This window comes from Mirounga angustirostris, unplaced genomic scaffold (assembly GCF_029215605.1).
Source record: "Mirounga angustirostris isolate CCGP_5_RB_7025 unplaced genomic scaffold, mMirAng1.0.hap1 SCAF_6, whole genome shotgun sequence".
In the NCBI taxonomy this organism is placed as follows: domain Eukaryota; kingdom Metazoa; phylum Chordata; class Mammalia; order Carnivora; family Phocidae; genus Mirounga; species Mirounga angustirostris.
The window spans coordinates 5,790,431-5,807,861 of NW_026991714.1; the positions used below are offsets into that span (position 1 = coordinate 5,790,431).

General features: G+C 71.8%; 13 non-coding genes across 13 annotated transcripts; 9 read left to right on the forward strand and 4 right to left on the reverse strand.

Moving 5' to 3' along the window:
- Nucleotides 1-19: 19 nt before the first annotated feature.
- On the forward strand, nucleotides 20-91 carry TRNAD-GUC (transfer RNA aspartic acid (anticodon GUC)). The gene has a single exon. It is a non-coding gene; the product is annotated as a tRNA-Asp (tRNA).
- A 761-nt stretch (nucleotides 92-852) lies between these two features.
- Nucleotides 853-924, forward strand: TRNAG-UCC (transfer RNA glycine (anticodon UCC)). The gene has a single exon. It is a non-coding gene; the product is annotated as a tRNA-Gly (tRNA).
- Nucleotides 925-1,216: 292 nt separating this feature from the next.
- TRNAE-CUC (transfer RNA glutamic acid (anticodon CUC)) lies at nucleotides 1,217-1,288 on the forward strand. The gene has a single exon. It is a non-coding gene; the product is annotated as a tRNA-Glu (tRNA).
- Nucleotides 1,289-5,179: 3,891 nt separating this feature from the next.
- Nucleotides 5,180-5,250, reverse strand: TRNAG-GCC (transfer RNA glycine (anticodon GCC)). Its single transcript has one exon. It is a non-coding gene; the product is annotated as a tRNA-Gly (tRNA).
- Nucleotides 5,251-6,850: 1,600 nt separating this feature from the next.
- On the reverse strand, nucleotides 6,851-6,933 carry TRNAL-CAG (transfer RNA leucine (anticodon CAG)). Its single transcript has one exon. It is a non-coding gene; the product is annotated as a tRNA-Leu (tRNA).
- Nucleotides 6,934-7,573: 640 nt separating this feature from the next.
- TRNAD-GUC (transfer RNA aspartic acid (anticodon GUC)) lies at nucleotides 7,574-7,645 on the forward strand. Its single transcript has one exon. It is a non-coding gene; the product is annotated as a tRNA-Asp (tRNA).
- A 761-nt stretch (nucleotides 7,646-8,406) lies between these two features.
- On the forward strand, nucleotides 8,407-8,478 carry TRNAG-UCC (transfer RNA glycine (anticodon UCC)). The gene has a single exon. It is a non-coding gene; the product is annotated as a tRNA-Gly (tRNA).
- Nucleotides 8,479-8,770: 292 nt separating this feature from the next.
- Nucleotides 8,771-8,842, forward strand: TRNAE-CUC (transfer RNA glutamic acid (anticodon CUC)). The gene has a single exon. It is a non-coding gene; the product is annotated as a tRNA-Glu (tRNA).
- A 3,882-nt stretch (nucleotides 8,843-12,724) lies between these two features.
- TRNAG-GCC (transfer RNA glycine (anticodon GCC)) lies at nucleotides 12,725-12,795 on the reverse strand. The gene has a single exon. It is a non-coding gene; the product is annotated as a tRNA-Gly (tRNA).
- Nucleotides 12,796-14,407: 1,612 nt separating this feature from the next.
- Nucleotides 14,408-14,490, reverse strand: TRNAL-CAG (transfer RNA leucine (anticodon CAG)). Its single transcript has one exon. It is a non-coding gene; the product is annotated as a tRNA-Leu (tRNA).
- Nucleotides 14,491-15,130: 640 nt separating this feature from the next.
- TRNAD-GUC (transfer RNA aspartic acid (anticodon GUC)) lies at nucleotides 15,131-15,202 on the forward strand. Its single transcript has one exon. It is a non-coding gene; the product is annotated as a tRNA-Asp (tRNA).
- A 761-nt stretch (nucleotides 15,203-15,963) lies between these two features.
- Nucleotides 15,964-16,035, forward strand: TRNAG-UCC (transfer RNA glycine (anticodon UCC)). Its single transcript has one exon. It is a non-coding gene; the product is annotated as a tRNA-Gly (tRNA).
- A 292-nt stretch (nucleotides 16,036-16,327) lies between these two features.
- Nucleotides 16,328-16,399, forward strand: TRNAE-CUC (transfer RNA glutamic acid (anticodon CUC)). Its single transcript has one exon. It is a non-coding gene; the product is annotated as a tRNA-Glu (tRNA).
- The last annotated feature ends 1,032 nt before the right edge of the window (nucleotides 16,400-17,431 follow it).

Genomic DNA, 17,431 nt, shown 5'->3' on the forward strand with positions numbered 1-17,431 from the left:
CGGGTGGCCGCCGCCGCCGTCCTCGTTAGTATAGTGGTGAGTATCCCCGCCTGTCACGCGGGAGACCGGGGTTCGATTCCCCGACGGGGAGGCAAGACGCCCTTTTTGGTCGCCGGCGCCACCGCCGCTCTGTCCAAACGCTTGCCCCCAGGGCCCTTCTCCTCCCTCGCGCGTCCGGCGAGAAGCGCGGGGCGACGACGGGTGCCCGGCTTGCCCACCGTCGAGCGCCCCCACCCCTTTGCCTTCCTCGTGACCCCGGGCGCGCGCGCGCGCGCGTGCGGGGTCACCACGGCCCAGCCAGGGCCTCCTGTCGTGCCCCCGGCGCCTGACGAGTGACTGGCCGCAACGGGCTCCTCGGCGACGCGACGCTGCCCGGTGCTGGATGGGCGCGGGGGACGGGGTGGGCGGCGGCTGGGTCGGGTCCTCTGTGGGTGCGGGATGTGGCCTCGCCGGGCACTCCGCGGAGAAGGGCCCGGGCGAGCGGGTCGCCGGAGGGCAGCGTGTCTCGCGGGGCGGGGAATGCCCGGCCGGCAGCCGAGGGCCGGGGGAGCGGCACGGCGGCCAGAGCGCCCCCCAGAGGCGGGCGGCGGGCGGTCGGGCCTGCGGAGCCGCACAGCGGCGTCGTGCTGGCGGGGCTGGGCCTGGCGCTGGGGCTGGGGCTGGGGCTGGGGCTGGCGCTGGGGCTGCGGCTGGGGCTGGGGCGGCCGCTGCTGGCGCCTGCGGCAGCGCAGAGCTGCCGACCGGCGGCACGTCGGGGCAGGGCGGCGCCAGGCGGCCCAGGCGGCGGCGAGAAGGCGTGAAGGCGCCTCTGCGAAGCGTGCGCCGGCGTCTCGGGGCGGCCGGGGCTGTGCAGCGTTGGTGGTATAGTGGTGAGCATAGCTGCCTTCCAAGCAGTTGACCCGGGTTCGATTCCCGGCCAACGCAGCTGGCCAACCTTTTGCACGGCTCCAGGGCCCTCGTGCCCAGGCCCGATGGGAGCCGGGAGCCGGGAGCCGAGAGCCCGGAGCCGGAGCGTGGCCCGAGGCTGAGCGCGTGTGTGAGGGAGGGAAGGAGGTGCGCAGCGTTTTGAGGGTGCTGCCGGCAGGGCGGGTGGGTTGGTAGGGCGGGCGGGCGGCTGGCCGTGGCCAGGCAGGGGCCTTGGAGCCAAAGCGGAGGCGACGGGGTGGTCTGGAGGCGCTGCGCCCAGGGCGCGCGGGCCAGGCGCAGAGCCCGACGCTCCCTGGTGGTCTAGTGGTTAGGATTCGGCGCTCTCACCGCCGCGGCCCGGGTTCGATTCCCGGTCAGGGAAGCCTTTCTTCTTCCTCTCGGCCTCCCGACCTCTCCCCAGCGCATCCGCACCCCTTTTAGCCGAAGCTGGCTGGCTTCTCCCTTGCCTCGCGGCTAGCCCCACGGCCTCGGGGCCCAGACAAGGCCAGGCGCACGGCCGAGCCCAAGCCTTGCCCTGTCGCCTCGGCCAGCCCAACCCTTTTGGCCTCGCCAGCGGGCCGGCCGCCCAACGGCAGCGCGTCGGCGCCTCGCCTGGGCGCTCGCATGGCTCCCCCTCTTCCTCCGTCCCAAACCCGAGAGGCCGCGCGCACGCGCGCGCGCTGCGCGCGATACCCTCTGTCCTCACGCGGGGCCACCCACAGACGCCCGCACGTCCGGCCACCGCAGGGGCTTGGACTCTCCGGCTGCACTGCTGCCGCCAGGAGAAACCCCGCCACCCCTGACAAGCCACCCCTTGCTCCTTCCGGAGGTGCTACTGAGTGCTGACGGTGCGGGGAAGCGGGCCGGGGGGGTGGGGGGTCGGAGGGGGAAGAGGTCGGGGCAGGGTGAGCGATCTGCCTCTTTGCGTCGGGACACCTGCTGGAGCCCCTGGTCCCTTCCCTCGCCCTCGGGCCAGCCACCGCTCGGTCCAGCTTCCCGGCCACCACGAGCAGAGAGCGGCACGGTTGCGCCGGGGATGTGGAGTTGGGAGAGCGAACGTGGACGCGTGCACGAAGCAGAACCGACGGGCAGTGCAGGAGAGACAGCAGGAAGATTCGGGAGGCCGGTGGGGAAAACCCAACAGCCAAGCAGGGGGAGGGCGTGGAGGCACACCGGAGACAGACGGTGGACTTGTAGCCAACAGGTTCTTGAAATCGCATCACCCATCCCTTGAGTCCCACGGCAAAGTGGCAAGCGTGTTCCCTGGAACGCCTTCCACCTCCCCCAGCCCCGACCGCCACCGCGCAGGCCCACGGCCGAGTTTGCCCGTTGAAGGTTTTCCCACTGGCGCCTTAGCCGACACCTAGCCAGGAGCTACTCCAGCCCTGTCTCCAGCCCTGTGCCCGTCGTCTTGTCCGGGTGCTCCTCCAGCTAAATCGCAGACCACGGTCTCCTTCCCAGAAACACTTGCACGCCTCTGTCCGCCACGGGTCTGCTGTCTGTTCAGAGATTGTCTCCTTCAGGAGCCCAAGCGGACAGCCCGTGCACCGGCCAAACCTGCCGCGGCACCACACTGGCTGGGTTGGGGCAAGGTCGTCCCAGCGGTGGAAAGGAGCCGCTGTGGGCAGCCGGGCGCTGACCATCACCACGGGAACTTCCCTCAGCGCCATTGCTTCTGTGGGTGTGTGGGGGTGTGCGTGTGTGTGTGTGGTGTGAGCGTGTGGGGGTGTGTCTGGATGTGTGTGGGGTGTGTGTGGGGTGTGTGGGTGTGAGCGTGTGTGTGGGGGTGTGTGTGGAGCGTGTGTGGTGGGGGATGCCGCGGGATGAAGGTGTTTACTCACGTGGGTGGCCTCCCACGGGGGTCAGGGCATAGAGCGAGGAGGATCCCAGAAGGAGGGGAGGGCCGGGGGCAGCCCGGGTGTGTGGGTGGGGTGCCCGGCGCGGGGAGGTGTGGGGCTTGCGGGACCGGTCCAGAGTGCGGCTGGACAGTCGGGCAGGGTGTCTGCAGAGGCTTCGGTGGGGCGGGGGAAGAGCTCCTTCCCCGGCGCCATGCCAGGCATGGACGTGAGCACCTGTGCGGGAGGGTGAGCTCTGAGGTAGGGGAGGGGAGAGAGCACGAGTGTGCCTGAGGAGCGTGTGGGAGGCCGGGACTGCCAGCCGAGAATGTGAGCGATGGGGGTGGGGGGTGGGTGGGAGGGGTCCAGCCTGGAGGCTGGCAGGAGCTGCGCGTGGCAAGTGCTGGGGAGCGGGCCCCGGTGCAAGAGAGCTGGAGGCCCCCGTGGCGGGACAGGACCGTGGCGGAGGAGGTGCGCGGGGGGAGACTGCTGTGCGGTGCTGCAAGGTGGTCAGGCCAAGGGGTGGGGTGTGGGGGGCGTGGGTGGGAAGCAGGCCGGCGGGCAGGCCGAAGGGAGACACAGAGAGAGGGCGGGCCCGGGTCTAGGAGCCGTCCCAACGGGGTGAGGGATTCCACCGCCCCCGAGACTTCGATCACCTGTCATCGGGACAGCCAGTCATGCGTCAGGGGGCGTCCTGGGCTTGAGATTCAGAGAGGCCAAAGGGACAAATGCCACACAGGATCATTGACCAGTGAGGACTTGGAGAGGAGGGGGCGTGCAGGCAGGGGAACCGTGAGGGGATGTTGGGGCAGGAGGGGCTGGTGGGGCTGGAGGTGCAGGCTGTGCTGGTGCTTGTGTTGCTGGTGGAGGACGACTTGGTGCTGCTGCTGCTGGTGCTGGGGGTTGACCTCGGTGCTCTTGGTGCCGGTGCGCGGGCTGCTGTGGCGATGGTGTGCACGGTCCCGGTGGCGGCGGCGGTGGTGATGGACTCCAGGAGTGTTGGCGATGGTGCCCGACGCGGTGTGGTGATGGTGGACTTGGTGGTGGAGCTGGTGTTGGTGGAGCTGGTGGAGTTGGTGGAGGTGGTGGCGGGGGTGGCGGGGGTGGCGGGGGTGGCGGGGGTGGTGATCGTGGAGGACTTCGGTACCGTTGGCAATGATGCCCATGCTGCTGAGCTGGCGGTGGACTTGGTCCTGCTGGTGATGGTGGTGGTGGTGGTGGTGGAGGTGGCGGTGGTGGTGGTGGAGCTGGTGGTGGTGGCGGTGGTGGCGGGGGTGGTGGGGGTGGTGATCGTGGAGGACTTCGGTACTGTTGGCAATGATGCCCATGCTGGTGAGCTGGCGGTGGACTTGGTCCTGCTGGTGATGGTGGTGGTGCTGGTGCTGGAGGTGGCGGTGGTGGTGGAGTTGGTGGTGGTGGTGGTGGTGGTGGCGATGGTCGAGGTGGCGGTGGTGGTGGAGTTGTTGGTGGTGGCGATGTTGGAGGTGGCGGTGGTGGTGATGGTGGAGGTGGCGGTGGTGGCGGTGGGGGTGGGGGTGGTGATCGTGGAGGACTTCGGTACCGTTGGCAATGATGCCAAGCTGGTGCGCTGGTGGCGGACTTGGTCCTGCGGGTGATCGTGGTGGTGGACTTGGTGGTGGACTTGGTGGTGGGGTGGGTGGTGCTGATGGTGGAGAACTTCCCTGCTCTGGGCGATGGTGCCCGACGCGGTGTGGTGATGGAGGACTGGTGGTGGTGGTGGTGGTGGCGGCGGAGGGGGAGACTGGTGCTGCTGGTGCTAGTGCTGGCGCGGGCGTTGGTGGACCTGGTGTTGGCGGGGGTCCTAGCGTGGCAGGAGCGGCGGAGTTGGAAGGCCACTGCGGCCAAGCGGGGCCTCAAGAGACTATAGGGCGCGCGTCGGGAGCATGTGGTGCCATGCATCGGGTCTTCCTGGTGCAGCCCAGTGAGTTTGTGAGGGTCCCTGGAGGAGAATGGGACGGATCAGGGCTCGGGGTGGCAACTTGGTTGCCAACTTGGTTGCCCCTGGTTGTGCAAAGAGAGGAGGACTCTGGCAGTGTGGGTAGAGTGAGACCGGGAGGGAGGAACCGTGATGAAAGGCGTGGAGGTGGGGCGCGGCCCCGTGGGCTCTGGTGCGGCGCGGCGCCGTGCGGGTGTGTGGTGGTGCGGGGGAGCCTCGCTGGAAGGGAAGCGGGTGAGCGAAGCGGGGTGCTCAGGGTCCTGAAGAGAAAAGGGGCAAGGGAGGCGTGTGGGCGGGCCAGGGGCCTCGGGCGCTGGGTGGAGTTTGGTCCGCTGGGCGAGAGAGACGGAGAGGAAGGGCAGGGGCGGGCTCCGGCCTGGTCCGGAGCGGAGCTGGTTTAGGCCAGGCGCCTTGAGCGTGGGCCAGAGGAAGCCGGGGGGCGCGCTGGGGCTGCAGGGCCGGCCAAAAGGGGACGGCGCGCTGCATGGGCCGGGAATCGAACCCGGGCCTCCCGCGTGGCAGGCGAGAATTCTACCACTGAACCACCCATGCACCGATGGCGCCGCTCCCCAGACGGCTTCCCCAGCGGCGCTCCCCAGCGGCGGCCAGACCCGGGTCCGGGCCTGTTCGGAGCATCGGCTTCGTTTGAGCAGGAGGCGGACGCGCGGTGTGGGACAGAGGCTCCAGGCACGTCCCGAGCCCTAGCGAGCGGCGCAGACGGGCCGAGCGCGGCGGGGACGCACGCCGGCCGACTAGGCTCCTGCGGTGCTTTCTCCTCGGTCGAGGGCCGCGGCGAGACGCTGCCCTGCCGGGGTGGCCAGGGGCAGCCGGGAGCCGGACCCAGGCTGGCCAGCGCCCGAATCCCACCCAGCGCGGGGGAGGCTGTGGCAGGCGCGGCTGAGCACGGCCGGCTCCTCTCAGCCGCCACCCAAAGCCCCTTTGGCCGAGGGCTTCCTGGCCGGGGCAGAGGGTGCGAGGGCGGGCGGGGCGGCGGACCGGAGCTCCGGTTGTGTGCGCACGTGCGGTGCCGTGGGGTGGGCTGTCGCGGGGTGGGGTGTGTGGGTGTGGGTGTGGGCGGGCGCGTGTGTCGTGTGTAGGAGATGGAGGCCCCGTAGCGCCGCCGGCGCCGCCGAGTAGCCGCTCAGGCCAGGAGAGCGAAGCGAGGTGTGTGAGCTCGGGCGCGCAGCGCTCCCTCGGGGGCCAGCTCGGCGGGGGGGCGGGGGGCGTGGGGAGGGCGGCGGTGGTTGTGAGGCAAGAGCGCGACCTTGGCTGGCGGGAGCGCTCCGGCAGAGTGGCTGCTGGCTAGCTGGCCGACAGCGCGGTGAGGGAGCGCGCTGGGGTCCTCGGGTCCCGGCCGGGCAGCGGCTGCCGGCGCGGAGATGCGCTGGGGCGCCCAGGTGGGTGGCCTGGGGATCCAGGGCTTCCTTGGGCTCAGCGCTCACGGGAGCCACCTGCCCGGGCTGGACTCCCGGGCCAGGCCCACTGAAGGGAGGGCCCTGTCGTGGGCCGGCGAGCAGGTGGCTGGGCAGCCTGGGTCCCGGGAGGGAGGCAGGCAGGTGTGGGCAGGGTAAAGCGTCATCAAGGTGGCAAATCGTCGTGGGCACCTCGGGCCACCTGAGGAGGGTGTGGAGAGAAGGGAATGGGGGCCGGCGGAAAGGACGGACGGGCTCTCTGTGGGACGGTGTGCTCCTGGTGGCGGGAGTGCACGGCTCTGAGAGCGAGGCGCTCTTCAGCAGGCACCAGTCTGGTGGAGAACGGAATGCGGAGGGCTTTGGGCATTTGCGCCGCCGGCTGGTCTGCAGGGGGCCGCGGGAGTGGAGCGGGAGCGGGAGCGGGAGCGGGAGCCCGAGGGAGGAAGGAAGGAAAACGCAGCCCCCGGAAAGCAGGTGAGGAGAGACGTGCTGCCAAGTGGCCCAGGCCTGCGGGGGTGGGCGTGGGATCGGGCGGGAAAGGCGCGTGACCTGGTGGGGGAGGGCGTGTGTGCGCCAAGCCTGGGGCCAGGAGCGTCGAGGCGTCAGGGCTCGGCACTGGGCCCTTTGTGCTAGGGCGCAAGGCCGGAGCGGCGGGCCAGGCAGGAGCGGGCTTGCGATAGGGCGTGGCTCCAGGCCCGCCGGGGTCCGGTGCCCTGGTGGTGCGGGCCAAAAGGTGGGCGTGTCAGGAGTGGGATTCGAACCCACGCCTCCAGGGGAGACTGCGACCTGAACGCAGCGCCTTAGACCGCTCGGCCATCCTGACGGCGGGCCTGGGCGCGTCGCCGCTCGCCTGGCTGGGACCCGGCGCGAACGCTGGCGGCGGCTGGCGGCTGTGTGGGCGCGCAAGGGACGGGACGCGCGCCCCGGCCGACCAGGAGCAGCGCCAGCCGCCTCGCCTGGCGCCGCGCCCGCCGCGGCCGCCGCCGTCGCCGCCGCCTCGCCCCGCGCCGCCCCGCCCCCTCGCACATCGCGGCCCCGCACCCAGAGACCGGCGTCGGCCCAGCCTGTCTGGCCGCCGCCGCCCCCCCCCACCCCCCACCCCCCACCCCCACTAGGTCCTCGCCGCCCTCCCTCCTCCGCCCCTGCCCATCCGGGGCGCCCGTCCTCCTGCTCGCATCCTTGCTTGCCCGCTCGGGCCTCTTCTCCCTGCGCGATCCGCGCCGGGCAGGCCCTAGGCGCCGGCGCACTCGGAGTGTTCCGCGCCGTCCGGGTCCGGGGCCCGGGCCTGGGGTCCACTCCGAGTCGGGCTGGGAGGGCTGCTGTGCGGGCTGGCGCGGTTGGTTTGGGGTCCGGTCGGGTGTGGCACGTGGCGGGCGCCTGCGTAAGGCAGGGCGTCGAGGGCAGGGGTAGGCGTGGGCGGGCAGGCGGAGAGGGGTCGGGCGCCCGGGTGGCCGCCGCCGCCGTCCTCGTTAGTATAGTGGTGAGTATCCCCGCCTGTCACGCGGGAGACCGGGGTTCGATTCCCCGACGGGGAGGCAAGACGCCCTTTTTGGTCGCCGGCGCCACCGCCGCTCTGTCCAAACGCTTGCCCCCAGGGCCCTTCTCCTCCCTCGCGCGTCCGGCGAGAAGCGCGGGGCGACGACGGGTGCCCGGCTTGCCCACCGTCGAGCGCCCCCACCCCTTTGCCTTCCTCGTGACCCCGGGCGCGCGCGCGCGCGCGTGCGGGGTCACCACGGCCCAGCCAGGGCCTCCTGTCGTGCCCCCGGCGCCTGACGAGTGACTGGCCGCAACGGGCTCCTCGGCGACGCGACGCTGCCCGGTGCTGGATGGGCGCGGGGGACGGGGTGGGCGGCGGCTGGGTCGGGTCCTCTGTGGGTGCGGGATGTGGCCTCGCCGGGCACTCCGCGGAGAAGGGCCCGGGCGAGCGGGTCGCCGGAGGGCAGCGTGTCTCGCGGGGCGGGGAATGCCCGGCCGGCAGCCGAGGGCCGGGGGAGCGGCACGGCGGCCAGAGCGCCCCCCAGAGGCGGGCGGCGGGCGGTCGGGCCTGCGGAGCCGCACAGCGGCGTCGTGCTGGCGGGGCTGGGCCTGGCGCTGGGGCTGGGGCTGGGGCTGGGGCTGGCGCTGGGGCTGCGGCTGGGGCTGGGGCGGCCGCTGCTGGCGCCTGCGGCAGCGCAGAGCTGCCGACCGGCGGCACGTCGGGGCAGGGCGGCGCCAGGCGGCCCAGGCGGCGGCGAGAAGGCGTGAAGGCGCCTCTGCGAAGCGTGCGCCGGCGTCTCGGGGCGGCCGGGGCTGTGCAGCGTTGGTGGTATAGTGGTGAGCATAGCTGCCTTCCAAGCAGTTGACCCGGGTTCGATTCCCGGCCAACGCAGCTGGCCAACCTTTTGCACGGCTCCAGGGCCCTCGTGCCCAGGCCCGATGGGAGCCGGGAGCCGGGAGCCGAGAGCCCGGAGCCGGAGCGTGGCCCGAGGCTGAGCGCGTGTGTGAGGGAGGGAAGGAGGTGCGCAGCGTTTTGAGGGTGCTGCCGGCAGGGCGGGTGGGTTGGTAGGGCGGGCGGGCGGCTGGCCGTGGCCAGGCAGGGGCCTTGGAGCCAAAGCGGAGGCGACGGGGTGGTCTGGAGGCGCTGCGCCCAGGGCGCGCGGGCCAGGCGCAGAGCCCGACGCTCCCTGGTGGTCTAGTGGTTAGGATTCGGCGCTCTCACCGCCGCGGCCCGGGTTCGATTCCCGGTCAGGGAAGCCTTTCTTCTTCCTCTCGGCCTCCCGACCTCTCCCCAGCGCATCCGCACCCCTTTTAGCCGAAGCTGGCTGGCTTCTCCCTTGCCTCGCGGCTAGCCCCACGGCCTCGGGGCCCAGACAAGGCCAGGCGCACGGCCGAGCCCAAGCCTTGCCCTGTCGCCTCGGCCAGCCCAACCCTTTTGGCCTCGCCAGCGGGCCGGCCGCCCAACGGCAGCGCGTCGGCGCCTCGCCTGGGCGCTCGCATGGCTCCCCCTCTTCCTCCGTCCCAAACCCGAGAGGCCGCGCGCACGCGCGCGCGCGCGCGCGATACCCTCTGTCCTCACGCGGGGCCACCCACAGACGCCCGCACGTCCGGCCACCGCAGGGGCTTGGACTCTCCGGCTGCACTGCTGCCGCCAGGAGAAACCCCGCCACCCCTGACAAGCCACCCCTTGCTCCTTCCGGAGGTGCTACTGAGTGCTGACGGTGCGGGGAAGCGGGCCGGGGGGGTGGGGGGTCGGAGGGGGAAGAGGTCGGGGCAGGGTGAGCGATCTGCCTCTTTGCGTCGGGACACCTGCTGGAGCCCCTGGTCCCTTCCCTCGCCCTCGGGCCAGCCACCGCTCGGTCCAGCTTCCCGGCCACCACGAGCAGAGAGCGGCACGGTTGCGCCGGGGATGTGGAGTTGGGAGAGCGAACGTGGACGCGTGCACGAAGCAGAACCGACGGGCAGTGCAGGAGAGACAGCAGGAAGATTCGGGAGGCCGGTGGGGAAAACCCAACAGCCAAGCAGGGGGAGGGGGTGGAGGCACACCGGAGACAGACGGTGGACTTGTAGCCAACAGGTTCTTGAAATCGCATCACCCATCCCTTGAGTCCCACGGCAAAGTGGCAAGCGTGTTCCCTGGAACGCCTTCCACCTCCCCCAGCCCCGACCGCCACCGCGCAGGCCCACGGCCGAGTTTGCCCGTTGAAGGTTTTCCCACTGGCGCCTTAGCCGACACCTAGCCAGGAGCTACTCCAGCCCTGTCTCCAGCCCTGTGCCCGTCGTCTTGTCCGGGTGCTCCTCCAGCTAAATCGCAGACCACGGTCTCCTTCCCAGAAACACTTGCACGCCTCTGTCCGCCACGGGTCTGCTGTCTGTTCAGAGATTGTCTCCTTCAGGAGCCCAAGCGGACAGCCCGTGCACCGGCCAAACCTGCCGCGGCACCACACTGGCTGGGTTGGGGCAAGGTCGTCCCAGCGGTGGAAAGGAGCCGCTGTGGGCAGCCGGGCGCTGACCATCACCACGGGAACTTCCCTCAGCGCCATTGCTTCTGTGGGTGTGTGGGTGTGTGTGTGTGTGTGTGTGTGTGGTGTGAGCGTGTGGGGGTGTGTCTGGGTGCGTGTGGGGTGTGTGTGGGGTGTGTGGGTGTGAGCGTGTGTGGGGGGGTGTGTGTGGAGCGTGTGTGGTGGGGGATGCCGCGGGATGAAGGTGTTTACTCACGTGGGTGGCCTCCCACGGGGGTCAGGGCATAGAGCGAGGAGGATCCCAGAAGGAGGGGAGGGCCGGGGGCAGCCCGGGTGTGTGGGTGGGGTGCCCGGCGCGGGGAGGTGTGGGGCTTGCGGGACCGGTCCAGAGTGCGGCTGGACAGTCGGGCAGGGTGTCTGCAGAGGCTTCGGTGGGGCGGGGGAAGAGCTCCTTCCCCGGCGCCATGCCAGGCATGGACGTGAGCACCTGTGCGGGAGGGTGAGCTCTGAGGTAGGGGAGGGGAGAGAGCACGAGTGTGCCTGAGGAGCGTGTGGGAGGCCGGGACTGCCAGCCGAGAATGTGAGCGATGGGGGTGGGGGGTGGGTGGGAGGGGTCCAGCCTGGAGGCTGGCAGGAGCTGCGCGTGGCAAGTGCTGGGGAGCGGGCCCCGGTGCAAGAGAGCTGGAGGCCCCCGTGGCGGGACAGGACCGTGGCGGAGGAGGTGCGCGGGGGGAGACTGCTGTGCGGTGCTGCAAGGTGGTCAGGCCAAGGGGTGGGGTGTGGGGGGCGTGGGTGGGAAGCAGGCCGGCGGGCAGGCCGAAGGGAGACACAGAGAGAGGGCGGGCCCGGGTCTAGGAGCCGTCCCAACGGGGTGAGGGATTCCACCGCCCCCGAGACTTCGATCACCTGTCATCGGGACAGCCAGTCATGCGTCAGGGGGCGTCCTGGGCTTGAGATTCAGAGAGGCCAAAGGGACAAATGCCACACAGGATCATTGACCAGTGAGGACTTGGAGAGGAGGGGGCGTGCAGGCAGGGGAACCGTGAGGGGATGTTGGGGCAGGAGGGGCTGGTGGGGCTGGAGGTGCAGGCTGTGCTGGTGCTTGTGTTGCTGGTGGAGGACGACTTGGTGCTGCTGCTGCTGGTGCTGGGGGTTGACCTCGGTGCTCTTGGTGCCGGTGCGCGGGCTGCTGTGGCGATGGTGTGCACGGTCCCGGTGGCGGCGGCGGTGGTGATGGACTCCAGGAGTGTTGGCGATGGTGCCCGACGCGGTGTGGTGATGGTGGACTTGGTGGTGGAGCTGGTGTTGGTGGAGCTGGTGGAGTTGGTGGAGGTGGTGGCGGGGGTGGCGGGGGTGGCGGGGGTGGCGGGGGTGGTGATCGTGGAGGACTTCGGTACCGTTGGCAATGATGCCCATGCTGCTGAGCTGGCGGTGGACTTGGTCCTGCTGGTGATGGTGGTGGTGGTGGTGGTGGAGGTGGCGGTGGTGGTGGTGGAGCTGGTGGTGGTGGCGGTGGTGGCGGGGGTGGTGGGGGTGGTGATCGTGGAGGACTTCGGTACTGTTGGCAATGATGCCCATGCTGGTGAGCTGGCGGTGGACTTGGTCCTGCTGGTGATGGTGGTGGTGCTGGTGCTGGAGGTGGCGGTGGTGGTGGAGTTGGTGGTGGTGGTGGTGGTGGTGGCGATGGTCGAGGTGGCGGTGGTGGTGGAGTTGTTGGTGGTGGCGATGTTGGAGGTGGCGGTGGTGGTGATGGTGGAGGTGGCGGTGGTGGCGGTGGGGGTGGGGGTGGTGATCGTGGAGGACTTCGGTACCGTTGGCAATGATGCCAAGCTGGTGCGCTGGTGGCGGACTTGGTCCTGCTGGTGATCGTGGTGGTGGACTTGGTGGTGGACTTGGTGGTGGGGTGGGTGGTGCTGATGGTGGAGAACTTCCCTGCTCTGGGCGATGGTGCCCGACGCGGTGTGGTGATGGAGGACTGGTGGTGGTGGTGGTGGTGGCGGCGGAGGGGGAGACTGGTGCTGCTGGTGCTAGTGCTGGCGCGGGCGTTGGTGGACCTGGTGTTGGCGGGGGTCCTAGCGTGGCAGGAGCGGCGGAGTTGGAAGGCCACTGCGGCCAAGCGGGGCCTCAAGAGACTATAGGGCGCGCGTCGGGAGCATGTGGTGCCATGCATCGGGTCTTCCTGGTGCAGCCCAGTGAGTTTGTGAGGGTCCCTGGAGGAGAATGGGACGGATCAGGGCTCGGGGTGGCAACTTGGTTGCCCCTGGTTGTGCAAAGAGAGGAGGACTCTGGCAGTGTGGGTAGAGTGAGACCGGGAGGGAGGAACCGTGATGAAAGGCGTGGAGGTGGGGCGCGGCCCCGTGGGCTCTGGTGCGGCGCGGCGCCGTGCGGGTGTGTGGTGGTGCGGGGGAGCCTCGCTGGAAGGGAAGCGGGTGAGCGAAGCGGGGTGCTCAGGGTCCTGAAGAGAAAAGGGGCAAGGGAGGCGTGTGGGCGGGCCAGGGGCCTCGGGCGCTGGGTGGAGTTTGGTCCGCTGGGCGAGAGAGACGGAGAGGAAGGGCAGGGGCGGGCTCCGGCCTGGTCCGGAGCGGAGCTGGTTTAGGCCAGGCGCCTTGAGCGTGGGCCAGAGGAAGCCGGGGGGCGCGCTGGGGCTGCAGGGCCGGCCAAAAGGGGACGGCGCGCTGCATGGGCCGGGAATCGAACCCGGGCCTCCCGCGTGGCAGGCGAGAATTCTACCACTGAACCACCCATGCACCGATGGCGCCGCTCCCCAGACGGCTTCCCCAGCGGCGCTCCCCAGCGGCGGCCAGACCCGGGTCCGGGCCTGTTCGGAGCATCGGCTTCGTTTGAGCAGGAGGCGGACGCGCGGTGTGGGACAGAGGCTCCAGGCACGTCCCGAGCCCTAGCGAGCGGCGCAGACGGGCCGAGCGCGGCGGGGACGCACGCCGGCCGACTAGGCTCCTGCGGTGCTTTCTCCTCGGTCGAGGGCCGCGGCGAGACGCTGCCCTGCCGGGGTGGCCAGGGGCAGCCGGGAGCCGGACCCAGGCTGGCCAGCGCCCGAATCCCACCCAGCGCGGGGGAGGCTGTGGCAGGCGCGGCTGAGCACGGCCGTGGCCTTCCGCGGCTCCTCTCAGCCGCCACCCAAAGCCCCTTTGGCCGAGGGCTTCCTGGCCGGGGCAGAGGGTGCGAGGGCGGGCGGGGCGGCGGACCGGAGCTCCGGTTGTGTGCGCACGTGCGGTGCCGTGGGGTGGGCTGTCGCGGGGTGGGGTGTGTGGGTGTGGGTGTGGGCGGGCGCGTGTGTCGTGTGTAGGAGATGGAGGCCCCGTAGCGCCGCCGGCGCCGCCGAGTAGCCGCTCAGGCCAGGAGAGCGAAGCGAGGTGTGTGAGCTCGGGCGCGCAGCGCTCCCTCGGGGGCCAGCTCGGCGGGGGGGCGGGGGGCGTGGGGAGGGCGGCGGTGGTTGTGAGGCAAGAGCGCGACCTTGGCTGGCGGGAGCGCTCCGGCAGAGTGGCTGCTGGCTAGCTGGCCGACAGCGCGGTGAGGGAGCGCGCTGGGGTCCTCGGGTCCCGGCCGGGCAGCGGCTGCCGGCGCGGAGATGCGCTGGGGCGCCCAGGTGGGTGGCCTGGGGATCCAGGGCTTCCTTGGGCTCAGCGCTCACGGGAGCCACCTGCCCGGGCTGGACTCCCGGGCCAGGCCCACTGAAGGGAGGGCCCTGTCGTGGGCCGGCGAGCAGGTGGCTGGGCAGCCTGGGTCCCGGGAGGGAGGCAGGCAGGTGTGGGCAGGGTAAAGCGTCATCAAGGTGGCAAATCGTCGTGGGCACCTCGGGCCACCTGAGGAGGGTGTGGAGAGAAGGGAATGGGGGCCGGCGGAAAGGACGGACGGGCTCTCTGTGGGACGGTGTGCTCCTGGTGGCGGGAGTGCACGGCTCTGAGAGCGAGGCGCTCTTCAGCAGGCACCAGTCTGGTGGAGAACGGAATGCGGAGGGCTTTGGGCATTTGCGCCGCCGGCTGGTCTGCAGGGGGCCGCGGGAGTGGAGCGGGAGCGGGAGCGGGAGCGGGAGCCCGAGGGAGGAAGGAAGGAAAACGCAGCCCCCGGAAAGCAGGTGAGGAGAGACGTGCTGCCAAGTGGCCCAGGCCTGCGGGGGTGGGCGTGGGATCGGGCGGGAAAGGCGCGTGACCTGGTGGGGGAGGGCGTGTGTGCGCCAAGCCTGGGGCCAGGAGCGTCGAGGCGTCAGGGCTCGGCACTGGGCCCTTTGTGCTAGGGCGCAAGGCCGGAGCGGCGGGCCAGGCAGGAGCGGGCTTGCGATAGGGCGTGGCTCCAGGCCCGCCGGGGTCCGGTGCCCTGGTGGGGCGGGCCAAAAGGTGGGCGTGTCAGGAGTGGGATTCGAACCCACGCCTCCAGGGGAGACTGCGACCTGAACGCAGCGCCTTAGACCGCTCGGCCATCCTGACGGCGGGCCTGGGCGCGTCGCCGCTCGCCTGGCTGGGACCCGGCGCGAACGCTGGCGGCGGCTGGCGGCTGTGTGGGCGCGCAAGGGACGGGACGCGCGCCCCGGCCGACCAGGAGCAGCGCCAGCCGCCTCGCCTGGCGCCGCGCCCGCCGCGGCCGCCGCCGTCGCCGCCGCCTCGCCCCGCGCCGCCCCGCCCCCTCGCACATCGCGGCCCCGCACCCAGAGACCGGCGTCGGCCCAGCCTGTCTGGCCGCCGCCGCCCCCCCCCACCCCCCACCCCCCACCCCCACTAGGTCCTCGCCGCCCTCCCTCCTCCGCCCCTGCCCATCCGGGGCGCCCGTCCTCCTGCTCGCATCCTTGCTTGCCCGCTCGGGCCTCTTCTCCCTGCGCGATCCGCGCCGGGCAGGCCCTAGGCGCCGGCGCACTCGGAGTGTTCCGCGCCGTCCGGGTCCGGGGCCCGGGCCTGGGGTCCACTCCGAGTCGGGCTGGGAGGGCTGCTGTGCGGGCTGGCGCGGTTGGTTTGGGGTCCGGTCGGGTGTGGCACGTGGCGGGCGCCTGCGTAAGGCAGGGCGTCGAGGGCAGGGGTAGGCGTGGGCGGGCAGGCGGAGAGGGGTCGGGCGCCCGGGTGGCCGCCGCCGCCGTCCTCGTTAGTATAGTGGTGAGTATCCCCGCCTGTCACGCGGGAGACCGGGGTTCGATTCCCCGACGGGGAGGCAAGACGCCCTTTTTGGTCGCCGGCGCCACCGCCGCTCTGTCCAAACGCTTGCCCCCAGGGCCCTTCTCCTCCCTCGCGCGTCCGGCGAGAAGCGCGGGGCGACGACGGGTGCCCGGCTTGCCCACCGTCGAGCGCCCCCACCCCTTTGCCTTCCTCGTGACCCCGGGCGCGCGCGCGCGCGCGTGCGGGGTCACCACGGCCCAGCCAGGGCCTCCTGTCGTGCCCCCGGCGCCTGACGAGTGACTGGCCGCAACGGGCTCCTCGGCGACGCGACGCTGCCCGGTGCTGGATGGGCGCGGGGGACGGGGTGGGCGGCGGCTGGGTCGGGTCCTCTGTGGGTGCGGGATGTGGCCTCGCCGGGCACTCCGCGGAGAAGGGCCCGGGCGAGCGGGTCGCCGGAGGGCAGCGTGTCTCGCGGGGCGGGGAATGCCCGGCCGGCAGCCGAGGGCCGGGGGAGCGGCACGGCGGCCAGAGCGCCCCCCAGAGGCGGGCGGCGGGCGGTCGGGCCTGCGGAGCCGCACAGCGGCGTCGTGCTGGCGGGGCTGGGCCTGGCGCTGGGGCTGGGGCTGGGGCTGGGGCTGGCGCTGGGGCTGCGGCTGGGGCTGGGGCGGCCGCTGCTGGCGCCTGCGGCAGCGCAGAGCTGCCGACCGGCGGCACGTCGGGGCAGGGCGGCGCCAGGCGGCCCAGGCGGCGGCGAGAAGGCGTGAAGGCGCCTCTGCGAAGCGTGCGCCGGCGTCTCGGGGCGGCCGGGGCTGTGCAGCGTTGGTGGTATAGTGGTGAGCATAGCTGCCTTCCAAGCAGTTGACCCGGGTTCGATTCCCGGCCAACGCAGCTGGCCAACCTTTTGCACGGCTCCAGGGCCCTCGTGCCCAGGCCCGATGGGAGCCGGGAGCCGGGAGCCGAGAGCCCGGAGCCGGAGCGTGGCCCGAGGCTGAGCGCGTGTGTGAGGGAGGGAAGGAGGTGCGCAGCGTTTTGAGGGTGCTGCCGGCAGGGCGGGTGGGTTGGTAGGGCGGGCGGGCGGCTGGCCGTGGCCAGGCAGGGGCCTTGGAGCCAAAGCGGAGGCGACGGGGTGGTCTGGAGGCGCTGCGCCCAGGGCGCGCGGGCCAGGCGCAGAGCCCGACGCTCCCTGGTGGTCTAGTGGTTAGGATTCGGCGCTCTCACCGCCGCGGCCCGGGTTCGATTCCCGGTCAGGGAAGCCTTTCTTCTTCCTCTCGGCCTCCCGACCTCTCCCCAGCGCATCCGCACCCCTTTTAGCCGAAGCTGGCTGGCTTCTCCCTTGCCTCGCGGCTAGCCCCACGGCCTCGGGGCCCAGACAAGGCCAGGCGCACGGCCGAGCCCAAGCCTTGCCCTGTCGCCTCGGCCAGCCCAACCCTTTTGGCCTCGCCAGCGGGCCGGCCGCCCAACGGCAGCGCGTCGGCGCCTCGCCTGGGCGCTCGCATGGCTCCCCCTCTTCCTCCGTCCCAAACCCGAGAGGCCGCGCGCACGCGCGCGCGCGCGCGCGCGATACCCTCTGTCCTCACGCGGGGCCACCCACAGACGCCCGCACGTCCGGCCACCGCAGGGGCTTGGACTCTCCGGCTGCACTGCTGCCGCCAGGAGAAACCCCGCCACCCCTGACAAGCCACCCCTTGCTCCTTCCGGAGGTGCTACTGAGTGCTGACGGTGCGGGGAAGCGGGCCGGGGGGGTGGGGGGTCGGAGGGGGAAGAGGTCGGGGCAGGGTGAGCGATCTGCCTCTTTGCGTCGGGACACCTGCTGGAGCCCCTGGTCCCTTCCCTCGCCCTCGGGCCAGCCACCGCTCGGTCCAGCTTCCCGGCCACCACGAGCAGAGAGCGGCACGGTTGCGCCGGGGATGTGGAGTTGGGAGAGCGAACGTGGACGCGTGCACGAAGCAGAACCGACGGGCAGTGCAGGAGAGACAGCAGGAAGATTCGGGAGGCCGGTGGGGAAAACCCAACAGCCAAGCAGGGGGAGGGGGTGGAGGCACACCGGAGACAGACGGTGGACTTGTAGCCAACAGGTTCTTGAAATCGCATCACCCATCCCTTGAGTCCCACGGCAAAGTGGCAAGCGTGTTCCCTGGAACGCCTTCCACCTCCCCCAGCCCCGACCGCCACCGCGCAGGCCCACGGCCGAGTTTGCCCGTTGAAGGTTTTCCCACTGGCGCCTTAGCCGACACCTAGCCAGGAGCTACTCCAGCCCTGTCTCCAGCCCTGTGCCCGTCGTCTT